Source organism: Canis aureus, chromosome 6, assembly GCF_053574225.1.
Source record: "Canis aureus isolate CA01 chromosome 6, VMU_Caureus_v.1.0, whole genome shotgun sequence".
Taxonomy (NCBI): Eukaryota; Metazoa; Chordata; class Mammalia; order Carnivora; family Canidae; genus Canis; species Canis aureus.
The window spans coordinates 53402319-53417424 of record NC_135616.1 but is presented as its reverse complement, the minus strand read 5'-3'; the positions used below and the strand labels follow the sequence as shown (position 1 = coordinate 53417424).

The following is a 15106-nucleotide window of genomic DNA, read 5'->3' as shown; positions in this document are numbered from 1 at the left end:
AAGATTATATGCTAGAGATACATCCAACGTGCAGGAACTGCTGCTGTCACCACTGACACCTCCAGAGGGTTGGTGGGATGTGGAGTTTGGCTGATGTAAACATACCTGTTGGAACATGTTTACAGATCAACACAGTCACAGCAATTCAGCCTCTGTTTCCCTTTGCCTTCTAAGTCCAGATATGTATCTCACTGGAGAACCTAATTGCATTCAAGCCCTAAGTGCAAAGAAGTCTTAGAAATTTAGTTTTTAGCCTTCTAGTCCTTATGATGCAGGAGGGAACCCAAGTGGGGTGGGGATGATGTGCTACGTGTCACAAAGCAGTGTCCATCACAGTGGGTTATGTGGTGTTAAAAGGAAGCCGTTCTCACATTCTTAGAATACCTAAACCTATTCTATTCTTCTCTAATAGTAATACAGTAAATCCTCAGAGATTTATCCTTTTGGTTGTACATTTTGTGGTAATTCTTACTGGACTTCAGATCTCTGTAAAATGAACAAATTGAACTAGATAATTACTAAAGTTCTTTCAATATTCCATGAATCTCTTAACTTAGTAAGCTTCACTAAACTTTTTCAAAAATAGAAAATATAAGCTAAAGATGACACAAATGCATTTAAATTGCTTAAGAGGATCTTTCTTGGTCTATGTATCCAACTGTCAAAATTTTGATTTAATTTGCTGCTGAGAATTGCTTGTTAAATAGGAAGTTTCAGCTAATGGAACAGAGAATATAAGACAGTCAAGAACATGAAGCATGAAAGAGAATCTTTGGAACTGATCTCTTTGGAAAGAGCTGTTGGTGTGCTGCGTGTCATTTTCCCATCAAAGAAATGGAATCAAAAGACCTGCTTCTTGAGACAAACATAAGGCAAGGGGCTTATTTTACTGCACCTGGAGAGCAGTTTGGGGGCTCTATGGAATTTTTGTCTACCTGATCTTGCCTGGAAAATCTGGAGGATGGGATTCCTGCTGCTAACTGTGACAGGGAGTTGCATTTATGTTGTGTTTGGCCAGTACTCCTAGAGTTTTTTTTTTTGAGACAAACCATGTGTAAGGGTTTCCTGAAGGCCAGATATGAGCCACCAAGACAGAGATAATATGGGGTCATATTAGGTCCTGTGTAATAGGGCCAGAGAAGTGTCTGCCAGGATAGGGTCCATTCTTCTGGGTCAAGAGAACTACTGGGGAGAGGTCACCATTGTTTGGAGGCCTCTGAAGTATAAGCCAAGACATCCATACAAGTAAGAACTAGTTTTAAACATCTATCTGCCCAGAGACCTGAAGGTCACAATGTTATAATACCAATGAAACTAGATCTCTACCTCCCCTCCCCCTGCCCCCTGCCTGGCCTATTTTTTTTAACCTCTCTTTCCCTTCCTTCCTTCTACTCCTTTCCTGGCCTTTCTGAAAGCTTCAGGAATGTCCCTATTGGCATCATGGGGAAGAAGAGTGGAAGCATAGAGTGGTAAAGAAATGCTTCATGTCCCCTTGAGGTTCCCCTGGCAGCAGGTCCAGGTAAAGGTACTAGAGAAAAGATTAGGACTTTAAATGAAGTCCAAGTTTTTGGTTATTACATAGAGACTGAATCTTCCATTTTCTGAATTAAGAGTGTGGTTGTGACTTAACAAGACTGAGGAAATATCTATTATCCAAAAGTGATCAAGAAAGTCATGAGCTTGTGGATCATTCCCTCTAAGTTCCCACAGATTGACTGGATCTTTAGAGACATAAGTGGGGGTACTCTGGGTACTTAATCAGATAAGTGATAATGTCATCAGAGTTACTTGATAGATTAAAGCGGTCGAGACTGAGAAATAAGGGGAGAACATTTTTCAAAGTGCTCTGGAGCTGCCCCTTCAGCTCTGACCCTAGGCATGATGGAGGACCAAGAGGCAGAAATGCACTAAGACCAGGGAGAAGGCATTACCAGGGCTTCTCCACCTCCCCATGAACTGGGAGTCTATCTCCTGATTGGTCCCAGCTCTCCATGTCTTTAAAGTGCCATGCTGTTTTTCTGTATTTCAAACCACTGAGTCTGGCAGCACCCTGAGGTTCACACTAGATTTCCAAGAACTTGATAAAGATCAGATTGAGATTAAGGAACATTTGTAGAATGTTAACAAATATTTAGAAAGTGTTTTCTTTCCATTTCCCCCAACACCCTTGTAAGATAATTATTACCATGATTCTTAATTTACTAATGAAGAGACTGAGCCATTTGACTTAATTAAAACACCAAAACTTTATGACTTTATGGTGTGTTTTTCCCAATATTTTATAAAATGAGTGTAAGGGGAATACTTACTTTAGAAAGCATGGAGAAGATAATATTTCAGAGGATGGTTTGACAAATATTAGTTGAGCACCTACAATGTGCCAGGCATTGTTTGAGGCACTGGGATGAAACAACAACAAAAAGAGGACAGAGTACTGTCTCCTAGAAATACACTGTTCTAGTGCAGACTCCAGGATACTGTATGCAAAATGCTTCACACTGTGCCTGGCACCCAGGCAATGACAGGGTGGTATTAGGGTTCACCACTAATAATAACCACTATTGTTTGTGTTGACTGTTTACTCACTGTGTAGCAGGCAGTGAGCTAAGGATTTTAGACACATTATTTCATTTATTTTTGTAAAGATCTGGGAAGTAAAATATATTATGTTTTCCATTTTACAGAGGAAAAGTTGATATTTAGAGAGGTTAAGCTGCATAAGGTCACAAAGCTTACATGTGATGGGGCTGTGACACGTTGCTGGCTTCCCTTGAGGGAAACAGAGGTAGGGGTAAAGGAATGAATGCACACGGAGTATTTATTAGGTGCCAGGCACTGCAGTAAAACATAAAGATGGGAGTAAGCCACACATATTTCTGCTGCTGATACATTTTTGATTAGACCTGCACAGTAACAGAGGCTTATAAAAAAGTTATTCAAACTTAGAAGGGTGAGCAGTTTACCATGTGGGAAGGGACTGGAGAAAGATTTGCAGTTGCATCAATGTTTGAGTTAGGTGTTGAAGAATGAGGAAAAAAAATGTGGTTGGAAAGAGAGTAAAAGCCCTGTCAGCCCTGGGGACCACAGGAACAATGCACACACCTGTGACAGTGCACAGGGAGGGTGGCCACGCACCTGGGAGAGTGCACAGGAATGCATGCCTCAGAGGGAGATATGTCCCCTACCTGAAACTTCCAAAGCCTTTTCTCCAGGTAAGGATGTCTCTTTGCAAGGGATCTGAATAACAGTCACACTAAGCGGTGAATGGCAAAGGGTTGATATGGCAACTCATGAAAGGGGAGTTTGGCTTTTAAGAGACAGCAATATCTTAAACCAAAGGAATATATTTCTAATGGTAGAACTTCCAGCACTAGAGAAAGTCGGTTTTTCATAAGCAAGGTAGCCATGCATTCTTGTTTATTCCACGTAATCTTGGAACTGCTGTCCTGGCATCTTTATTAATAGTGCCTTCTCTCACTCTCAAAAGTGGTCTGGTTTCACTATAAAAAATGATATGGTCACCTTATTATAAGAGATGCTAGTTCAGATTTCATCCCAGAGGCCCATTGAGCTTCTACAAACACTACTAGCTCTCTTTCTGATGGCTACTTTCTTAGATTAGAGTCTGTTTCCTGAAACTCTCTTACAGTAAATGCAAAATGGTCTTCTGTAAGGCTCAATTTTACTTATTGAGCTGTTCTACTTTATAAGAAGACAAGTCTACCAAGGAGAACCATTTTCCTAAATGATTCAAACAATATTTTTCCTTCATTGTTTCCCCAAGGCTTTGACTCAGAGCAAATGTTTCAAAATGGGCTTGTTTCACAGTGTATTTAGGGTTTGTGTTCATGTTGGTGGTGATACATTCTAAGTAGCTTTTCCCAAAATTCCAGTTTCCACCAGACTTTCCCTTTTCTGAGCTCCTAATCCTTTTCTAGTCAGTTTCACAGCATCCTAAACTATTGTTATTGTTGTTGTTGTTTTTACTGTAAGAAGTATACTTTTTAAAAAATTGATGCATCATTAAAATATAACATTATATTGGTTTCAGATATATGACATGATTTAATATTTTTATATATTACAAAAAGATCACCACAATAAATCTAGTTAATGTCTGTTACCACACATAGTTACAAAAATTTTTTTCTTATAATGAGAACTTTTAAGATTTACTCTCAGCAACTTTCACATATATGATACAGTATTATTAACCAAGGTCACCATGCTGTGTATTACTTTTAGCTTATTTATTTTATGACTGGAAATTTGTACCTTTTGACTCCCTCACCCATTTTCCCTGCTCCTTATCCATCACCTCTGGCGACCACCAATCTGTTCTCTGTGTCTGTATATATAAATGAGATCATAAGATTGGTCTTTTTCTATATGACTTATTTCACTTAGCATAACGCATTCATGTTTGATCCATGTTGTCACAAATGGCAAAATTTCATTTTTTTTGTGGCTGAATAATATTCCATCGCATATATACAACATTTTCTTAATTCATTCATTTATCAGTAAGCTTTAGGTTGTTTCCATATCTTGTCTATTGTAAATAATGCTGCAACGAAGATGGGGGTACATTTATCTTTTCAAATTGCTGTTTTTAATTTCCTTGGATAAATACCCAGAAGTGCAATTGCTAGATCATATGGTAGTTCTATTTTTAATTTTTTGGGGAATCTCTATGCTGTTTTCCAGAGTGTCCACACCAATTTAAATCCCCACCAACAGTGTCCAGGTGCTCCTTTTTCTCTACATCCTTGCCAATACTTATTATTTGTCTTTTTGATAAACCATTCTGACAGGTGTGAGGTAATGACTTACTGTGGTTTTGATTTGTATTTCCTTGATAATTTATGATGTTGAGCATCCTTCCAGTAACTGATGGTCATTTGTATGTTTCCTTTCTAAATTATTCTTTAAACTGTACACTGTGTCTACTATTACGTGGTGAGCTTCTTTACCTCAAACCATGCCTTATTCATTTTTCTATCCCTTTACCTAGGGCACTGCTCAGCACATAGAAGATGTTCAATAAGTATGTTTTTATTAAATAGCTGATTAACTACTTAGAGATTATAGTGTGCTTTGGAAATATAGAATTGAATTGAAGGAACTGCAAGGAATATAAGAGGTTTGTAAAATCTGTCCCTCCCTTTTTATTTATTTATTTATTTATTTATTTATTTATTTATTTATTTATTATTTATCCCTCTCTTTAAAGTGACTGTGTTACAAGAAGATGGGACAACAGAAGCTACCTGGTCAGGCTCTTGGATTTTTAAAAATACTCTAGTTCCTCATTTTTCAAATTCTATAAGTAGTTTACAGTTTGGATATGAAACTTAACAGAAGTGGCTTACACAGGGTGCCTGTTATTTGGCTTCCCTGGGCAACAGACTAGGATTTTGAAGGAGATGAGAGAATTTACTTTGGACTTTGTGGTAAAGTATGGGGAGTCTGTTATTTGCCAGATAAGTTGATTATTGCAGAATGCTTGAGGATCTGGGGAGATATTCCAGATCATGTTATATATTGTAATTCTCATTATTGTAATTTGCTAGATATAACTGTATGCATAGTTTCTTATGATTTCTAGATCCCTGGCTTTCTTCTATCATATCTTTGGCCCTGTTTTTACCACCGAGATACTCCTGCATACCTTTGCACAGCCATGCCTCACTGGTTCTGTCTTATCTGAGGGATAGAAGAAGGGAGACAGGGAAAAAGAGTTAGCCTTCCCTTTCCTGAAGTTTCCTTCAATAAGATATTATGGTGCATCACCTTGCAGTGACCCCTCATGTTTGCTAGGAGGATGCCCTGAGCCAAGGGAGCAAGGCTAAAGGGCCAGAAGAGCAGGATCCCTTTTCCTTTCTACAGTGACTACTTCCTCTTCTTGACACCACCCTGCCCATCCAGTGAACTTAAGCTCAACTAGATTCTTATGGAAATCTTTAGCTAATAGCAGTAAGTTTCTTTCTCTTTCTCAAGGATCGTTCTTCTAAAGTTGGGACTTCAAATAGTGTCGGGGAAATGTATCTTCCCAATTCACTTGTTATGAATTGCCCCTCTTTAGGGTTTGACAATCACACCCCACTGGCATTCACACTTGTTTTTTACTGTTCTCATCATTTCTCTGCACATACCCTACCTGCTAGGATGTCTAGCATCCAAATGCTTGTTACACACAGCATATTCCTTCTTATCTTTCTGATGCTGGGGGTAGGGGCCCTTCCCCTTTCATTTTTTCCATACAAGTCCTATACTTGGGTCAAGAACAAACTTCACTGTCCCCAAGAAGGCTTCCTAACACCAGCACTCTTTGCTGCTGAGCTCCCAGAGATCAAACACCATATCCCACACTACTTAACATTGCAGACTTCCAGGGATTGTTTGCTAATTGTCTCATGAGTTACCTCGGTAGAGGGATTTCATATTTTCTATCACATATACTTTTAATTTTACTTTCCTCAATACCTAGTGGAGAGCTGGGTATTCAACAGGAGCTCCATTAGTAAATATGGATTTAACCTGATAATCCTTTCTAAGTGTTTTCTTATTAGTGGCACAAAACAGTGATTAATTTTATCTGCCAGGGTACTATCTGTACCACAGGATTTGGAACAGACTTTATCTTTTCCCACAGGAATGCTTTGGGCCATCATTCTTCCTTTGTTTTGAATATAATATGCTATGTTTATCTTTTCAGGCAAGTCTATGCCAAATAAATATTTTTTTTGTCTTTAGAATTGGTTGCAAAACAGATTCTCTACATTTGTTGTGTTATTCAAAACTAGTTTCAGGTTTTGGATTCACTTAAACCCATGAGATTTTGACATACATTTTCCTTCTGACGTGATTGAGGGGACAATGGGGAAGGCGGTGAGTTAGATGCTGAGAGTTTTTCTGAGTTTGAGATTACGTCAGTCACTCCACAAAGATGACTTACTGCTTGACCAAGGCATTCCCATATGCAAAAACCCCTGGTTGTCACCCAAGCCTGGTTTCCCCAGACTGCTATTCAATTCAGTTAGATTTATTCACTAACTCATTTAGTCATTCATCAAAATATATATGCCTACTATGTGCTATGTCCAGTTGTGGGCACTGGGGATTCAATTCAAATAATTTGGACAACAAGCTATTGAGGAGTCACAGGAAATGTGGAGATAAAGAAGGCACTGTTCCAGCATTTGTGGACCGTCTCTCATGGATGAGTTTGTGCAGAGAAGAATGGCAGTGGAGGGGAGACATTGAGACAAGTACATGCATTACTTTGGCGGGGTTGTTGGGATTGATCACCATCAACGCTGCATTATTTTTTGGTCTGAAGCTAGAGGACTGGACCAGACCACTTGTCTGGCTCTTTATTCTTTATTTCCGTCTTTCTTTTGTTCTTTAAAATAATATTAAATATAATATATAATGATAACTACTGTAAGTATAGCAATGTGAAATAAAATAAAATAAAATAAAATATTTTAATTATTATAGTCTTTATTTTTTATTATTATATGATATTAAAAAATTATTTTGTGTATTTGTTTATTGATTGTTTTCCCCCAATAGAATGTAACCTTTTTGAAGGTAGAGACCATTTCTACCTAATTCACTGGTAGATCACCAGGGCCTGGGATAGACTCTATCATGTAATAAACATTTAATAACTGTTGACAAAAAGTATGAATTCTATTTGTTCTTAAGTATTATCATTTTTACTGAAACTTTTGGACTGGGAAACGTAATAATGATTTTGGAGCTGGAAGCATTGGCATTGAAATGTTATTTACAGCAGAGCAGCAGTCTGAGAAAGAAGCAAATTATGTTGCCTACAGTATTATCTGTTTATTGTTCTGCAAGAAGACTGATTGAGAAGAGGTCCGGGAAATAACACAAAACACTGGACAGGAGTAATGTTATCTGAGGATGCAAGTGACACAATGACATTTAGATAAGAGTTTGCCATTATTTTGTTGGAGAATTTTCAGGAAGTTACAATTTTCTCATGTAGAAGCTCTGGGTCTTAAAGTGATAGTTTAGAGCCTCTCCTTAATTTATATACTTTTGGGAAAGGAAGATTAATAATCGCCAGTAATGCCTTCACACAAAGGCAACTGTTCACCTATACACAGAGAATTTTCAATCTCTTGATTTTGTTGCCAATCTTTGAGCCAATCCTTGAACCAATCCACACCTCCTCCAACCCCTGCTCCTGAGGTGGAAAGTGCACACTGGCCATCTGCAGGGTCTGGGATGAGTCTTGCTTTAATAATACAAGTATCTGATAGAAGCTCTTCACCTGTCCCCTCACCAAGCCTTTTGATAAATCCTACTGCACTGGCCCCTCTAGCATCCACAAGACTGCACAGATTTCCAACTCTCTGAAGCAAAATGACCAGGATTATGCCTTTGCATAATCCTTGCTGCTCACTGCCTTTACACTGAGGCCATCTGTGCTCACTTGGGCTATTCCCAGCTGATGGCTGAGAGCAGCAGGGACACTAAGCAGGTCTAATACTTATAGACACAGGATTCTTCTGATGCCCAACTTTGGATCTGCAATTCTTCTAAGGCCTGGCCTTGACACACCTTTCTTAGATTACTCAGCAGTCTAGGACTCTTCACCCAGCCCTCCTCCCCTCTTTGCTTTGTTCAAACCCACCTCCCTGTCTAACAGCCATTCCTGTCTCCTTGCTCCCTTGCTGTTACCTCTCACAGCTTTCTCCTAATAAAATCCCAGCTCAGTTACTTCTCTTGGCATATCCTTCTTGAAGAACCCTGGACTAACACAACACACCCATTCTCTATGACTGGGCTTTTACCTTCTTTGTCTTTTAAATCAGAACTGAACTTCTGGTTCCTAGGCCACTTGATTGGAACTCTGATATTATCTGGTTCTTATTAATATTCTTTTCTCTTCAATTAGTTGCTGAATCTTTCCTACATGCCATTTGCTTTTGGGGGTACTCTTATTTAAATGGGTGGGCCATCTAGAATTACAGTGTACTTCCAGAACTAGCTGCATTTGAATATTGCTACCACCTAGAAACTCACCATCTTGTCATCATTGTTGCAAGACCAAAAAATCAACTTGTCCTCCTCTTGGACATCAACTATGCGTTGATCTAATTGCACACTGGAATTTTTACCACTGGCCATCCTTCTGTGGTGTTAGTCCTGGAGTGAGCAGATTGGTTACATAAGCCTGTGGCTTGCATGATTTGGGGTTTTGTTCCTTTAATACTAGCCCATAGCTGATGTTTCAGCTTTACATGTATCAAGAGTTGGAGTACCAATAATCTACAAGAGATATTGCAATATACTCCCCCTAGGAGAAGTTACATTTTCAGCTGTATTCAGCAATCCTTATTAAGACTGAATTACAAAAAAAAGAGACTGAATTACAGATCTTTTATTGAGATTAGTTGAAAACAGAAGAAATATGAATGTAGTGGATATTTGAGTGACACAGAAAATATTCTAAGGAGCACAAAAGCCAAAGGGAAAGCTGGTAACTTCAAAGTGAAGCCTCACTACCAGCATAAATTTTTCTAATGTCAGGGAGTTTCTTGGGCTTTCTACATACCAGACCATACCACACCAATTCTGGACTCAACCAGAATTGAAATTTCTAGTTGTCAGACACCCGCCCAGTTATACAACATGAAGGAGGCTATAGATTTCCACATAGGCTATAGTATTACAGCTTAATCCTTTTGGCAATCAGAAATGGGCAATTATCCTGATCAACTTAACGTTTCCAACTTAGCAACCTCTTTATTTTCAGGGCTTCAACCATACTTAAACTGATAACTGAGTCTGTGAGAAAGAGTTATGAATACAGTAGAAACAAAAGTCTGTAGGAAAAAGTTTGAATGTAGGTACCATCTAAGGATTAGAAAGTGTAGTCAGAATTTCCTGTACTAAATAGTGTTATCTTAACCTGGGGAAACTGTCAATGGATAGATGGTTTTCCAGATTATAGGTGCTTCTCTCCTATACTTTGTCATAAGGATTAGCTTGCACTGTGCCACAGAACTGGATGATCCCCAGATACACCACTGTTTCTTTGTGTATGTATTTCCTCATCTGTAATATGGGCGGAGGGCATGTCCTGTCCAGCTTCCATCCTGTTCTTGAAAAAGGGACGGTAAGGTCAACATGAAGGCACTTGGAGAACAGTAAGGTTATCTGCTAGAGATGGTGAGTGTAGTGAACAGGGTTAACCATGTACTTCTGGACGTCATGCAGCAAGTTGATTTGCCACATGACTTAGTAACATGGGCTTCTTTTTATTAGTTGGCTTTTAACCCTCAAATAGTTTCAAAATGAGTGATATTGTCAGTTGGAATAACTATAAAAAAGGTTTTTTTTCAAAACTATAACTTCTTATGTCTTTTCAGTATTCCCAATTACTGTTATAAATGTGAATGTATCAAAGTGCAAATTTGACTTTAAATTGTTCTGTCACTTTACATGCTTTAAATATCTTTTTAAGAATAGTAGATTGGATACTAGAAGAAGGTGCTTTTAAAAACACATAAGATTTATTGATTTAATATTAATTATTGACATAATTTGTTGTGATATGTTAATTTTGATACTAATCTCCTTGATAAAAGGAAACCAAAATACTTAAGAGCAATAAAAGTAAATTTATATTGTATTACCCAATGGATGTATCATTTTATATAATGAATATGTGACAATTTGAGGATAAGTAATGAACAATATTATTTATTTTACTGAATAAAATGACTTTAAAAGGAACATATTGAATACTTTTATTTAAACTAATATGTCTTAAGAATGCATTTTAAAGGGGATCCCTGGGTGGCTCAGAGGTTTGGCGCCTGCCTTCAGCCCAGGACACAATCCTGGAGTCCCAGGATTAGGTCCTGTGTCGGGCTCCCTGCATGGAGCCTGCTTCTCCCTCTGCCTGTGTCTCTGCCTCTCTCTCGCTCTGTGTCTCATGAATAAATAAATTAAAAAAATCTTTTTAAAAAAAAGAATGCATATTAAATATGTGTAGTCAACATACATGCAAATTTATTGATTACGTTAATAAATATTCACTAAGTGTCCACTATGTACAAGGCACATTGAAGGCACTGAGGATATAGTGAAGAATCAAACAGGTGTTATTTATGTTTAGATCCTAGTTGCAGGTGAGAAAGGGGATGATAATTATACTAAGCAAAATAAGTCAATCAGAGAAAGATTATTATCATATGATCTCACTAATTGTGAAATTTAAGAAACAAAACAAAGGATCAAGGGAAGGAAAAAGAAAACAAAAGGAAGTCAGAGAAGGAGACCATAACAAAACAAACTGAGGGTTTTTAGAGGGGAGGGATTGGGGGGATGGGGTTACTGGGTGATGGGCATTAAGGAGGGCATGTGATGTAAAGAACACTGGGTGTTATGTAAGACTGATGAATCACTGACTTCTACCTCTGAAACTAATAATACACTAAATGTTAATAGAATTTAAATTTTAAAAAAGAGAAAAAATAAACAGGTAAAAAAATGGATAAGATTATTTCAGAAACAAAAGTGCCAAGAAGGACACAAAATAGGATGATTTGAAAAAGGGTTGTTGCTGATGTAAACTGTATGGCCAGGGAAGGCATCTCATTTTTGGGATCGCTCTATGTGAATTAAAACCTGAATATAAGAAAGTCCTAGCTATGTAGACAGAGAGAGCAAATGCTCTCAATTGGTAATGAATGTAGTGTGAAAGAAGACCAATCTCATGAAAATACAGGAATGGAGGAGAAAGGTACCAAATGGGGTTGAAGGTAGAGTGGGATCTTATAGGTCATGATGGGACTTGCGTTTCAAACTAATTGCAATGATTAACCATTGTAAGGGTTGAAGTATGTTGGTGACAAGATCCCATTCGTGTTTGAGAAAGATCACTCCTGCTTGCTGTATAGAGAGTGGAAGGCGCAGGAATGGAAGCAGTGGGACAATGTAGGGGACTCTTAGAACCATGGGGGAAAATTAATGGTGCCTGGTCCAGGGTAGAGGCTGTGGAGTTCTAGGGAAGCAAAACATTTGCTGATGCTGTGGATACGCCGGTGGTGAGGTGTCAGGGGCTGAACTGTGTCCTTCTCCAATTTCTTATGTTGAAGTTCTAACCCCCAGTACCCTAGAATGTGACTGTATTTATAAATCAGGTCTCTAAAGAGATGATTAAGTTAAAGTGAGGTCTTAGGGTGGGCCTAACCCAATAGGACTGGTGTCCTTAGGGAGAGGGAATCTGAACAGAGGAACACACAGAAGAAGGATTGTGGAAGACTCAGGGAGGAAAAACTGATCATCCACAAGCCAAGGAGAAAACCTCAGAAGAAAACAACCCTGCTGACATCTGCATATTGGCCTGTGGCCTCCATAATTGTGAGAAAATATATTTCTGTTGTTTAAGCTGCTAACGCTATGGTATTTTGCTATGGCAGCTCTAGCAAACTCATACAGGAGTCAAAGAAAAAAATTAAGGATTATACCTGGGTGTTTGGCTTGAGAAACTGTATTTAGATGTCTCATTACCAGGATGAACAAAATTTCAAAAAAAAAAAAAAAAAAAAAGGGAACTTAGAGTCTCTTATCCATTCCCAGTCCTTTCTGGATACCAACACAAAGGGCTGGCTTAATGGAGCTAGTATTATTTATCAATGCTGGTAAGTTGGACTTTCTATTATTTTGTATACACAGAAGAAAAACTTTTACAAGATACTTGCTATTGCAAGGGGGCAATTGCACTGAATTATGTTAAGGGCCACTGACCTCTTACATCTTAAGCAGGGAAGCCACATGGCCCAATATTCCTAGAGGGTCTTGCATTTATACTTTGAGTGTCATCTCCAAAGATAACACATGCAGTCACAGGTTCACAATAATAGAACCAAAAGAAATTATTTACCTTAAAACCTTGAACTTGTAGTTGTATCTTTAGGGTAACTCTAGAGTATTATGAATTCCTATTTTTGTAATAAAACTTATGGTAATTATCTTGTGATACACCCATGTCAAAGGATTATTCTGGGATTAATTAAGTTTTAATATTTTAATTAAACTCTAAAATGATAGGTACTAGCAATTTCTAAAAATCTTAGATAATTGAGAGTACAGAGACTGGATTTATATGAAAGTGTTGCTGCTTACTGAAAGCAAATTTATATATTTTTCAGTTCTCTGTTACATTCCAGACTGTAACAGCTCGAAGACAAGAACCATTTCTAACTCAGCTTTTTCATCCTAGTGTCTAGCATGGAGACTTGGCCATAATAGGCTAGCAATTAATGATTGGGGAACTAATCTAAGATGCTGGCAAAGAGACTTTATTAATGAAACTGTGTCAATCTTGTTGCTGCAACTGTTGCTGAGAATAACAGCTAGCAGACTTTTTTTTTTTTAATAAAGTGTCGCATCTGATTAAAGCTATCTCTAGATTATCGCATAATAATGCACAGGCCTGTAGAATCAGATTTTTTGAAGACAAATAAAAGAATAGCTAAAAATAAATAACAACCTTTATCACTCAAAAAGTGTAAGCCACCTGAAGAGGAGTAAATTTAAAAACAAATTTGTTAATGTCTATTCTTACCTCCTAGGTTATAAATTCTGTGAAGACAGGGAAAGTGTTTATCACCTAATATAAGGCCCAGCCCACAAAAAGCTTCATAAATATATGTTGTATGCATGATTTAGGAAAAGCTACTATCATATTTCTTAAAGTACAAAACTTTTTGGTCACCAGGGTTTCTTTCTGGCCTTGGCAGGCAACTATAATAGTAAAATGGTCACTTGGAAGGCAGGGAGAATGCAGTATTCCAGGGGTGTTACTTGAGATATTACAAATATTTTGTTTTTAAGCATTATGGAATAGGCAAAATTAATTTAAAATGAATTACATATTTTAAAAATACTCAAGGAAAAGATCTGGACAAAAGGACTTTATGTTTTTTTATTCAAATAGATGAAAATTAATTTTTATAGACAAAAATACTCATAGTTTTTCAAGACTTCCACTTGGAATAACAATAACCATGTATGAAAGGCCAGTGTTAGATGTTCACCATTTATTTATTTATTTATTTTTCCCACAAAGAATGTGTTTATTTTGTATTATTTTTTAAAAATAAACTTATTTTTTATTGGTGTTCAATTTACCAACATACAGAATAACACCCAATGCTTATCCTGTCAAGTGCCCCCCTCAGTGCCCGTCACCCATTCACCCCCACCCCCCGCCCTCCTCCCCTTCCACCACCCCCAGTTCGTTTCCCAGAGTTAGGAGTCTTCATGTTCTGTCTCCCTTTCTGATATTTCCCACACATTTCTTCTCCCTTCCCTTATATTCCCTTTCACTATTATTTATATTCCCCAAATGAATATGGGGAAGATGTTCACCTTTTAATTAATTGTCTTGAGAGCAGATGGTTTTCCACTAAATCTCCTGGCTTTAAGACTTGAAGACAGCAGGACATTCCCAAACTCTTGTTGCACAACTACTCCAGCCCTTTGGTGGCCTCTGTCACCACCGTAGGCTCCAGTGAGTTGGCTTTGCTACCTCACTTCAGTCCCTGTCATTTGACTTTAGTAATTCCTCTCTTCTCTAGGGTCTGATTCCTGCCTCCCCCTCCAGCTCCAACCCAGAGCAGATTTGACCATTGTATTAATCATGTCTTTTTATTTTCTATTTTTAATGTTTTGACATCTTGCAGCCTTGCTAGCTGTGGCAGGACTGCCTTTCCCAGGGCCAGCTAATCCATAGAAATAGCAAAAAACTCACCTGGCCCAAGGAGTGTGGCTTTCATAAGCACAGCAACCAGTCTAGAGCTCATGCTCCCTGGCTTTCACACTCCAGGTACCAGACAACTCAGGGCAACCCCTACACCCTGCTGAAATTACTCAAACCAACTAGTCCTAAACCCGCTTATGCTACCTCTCCAGTTACTTCTCACAGAAAAAAACCTGCAAACCACACCAAAGAAACAATAAAGCCTCTTGCCCATGTTTTCCTTTTCTTAGCCTCCTGTCTGACCCTGCTGACACCCTGTCTGGCGTCCTGTGGGGTGGCTTGTGAATAATT

General features: G+C 38.2%; 2 long non-coding RNA genes across 2 annotated transcripts in view; both read left to right on the top strand.

Moving 5' to 3' along the window:
• The window catches only part of LOC144316139 (uncharacterized), a 339579-nt gene that overhangs the window by 232503 nt on the left and 91970 nt on the right, over window positions 1–15106 (top strand). The gene's annotated exons all lie outside the window — the stretch shown is intronic.
• Window positions 1–15106, top strand: part of LOC144316128 (uncharacterized) — a 107045-nt gene that overhangs the window by 26354 nt on the left and 65585 nt on the right. The gene's annotated exons all lie outside the window — the stretch shown is intronic.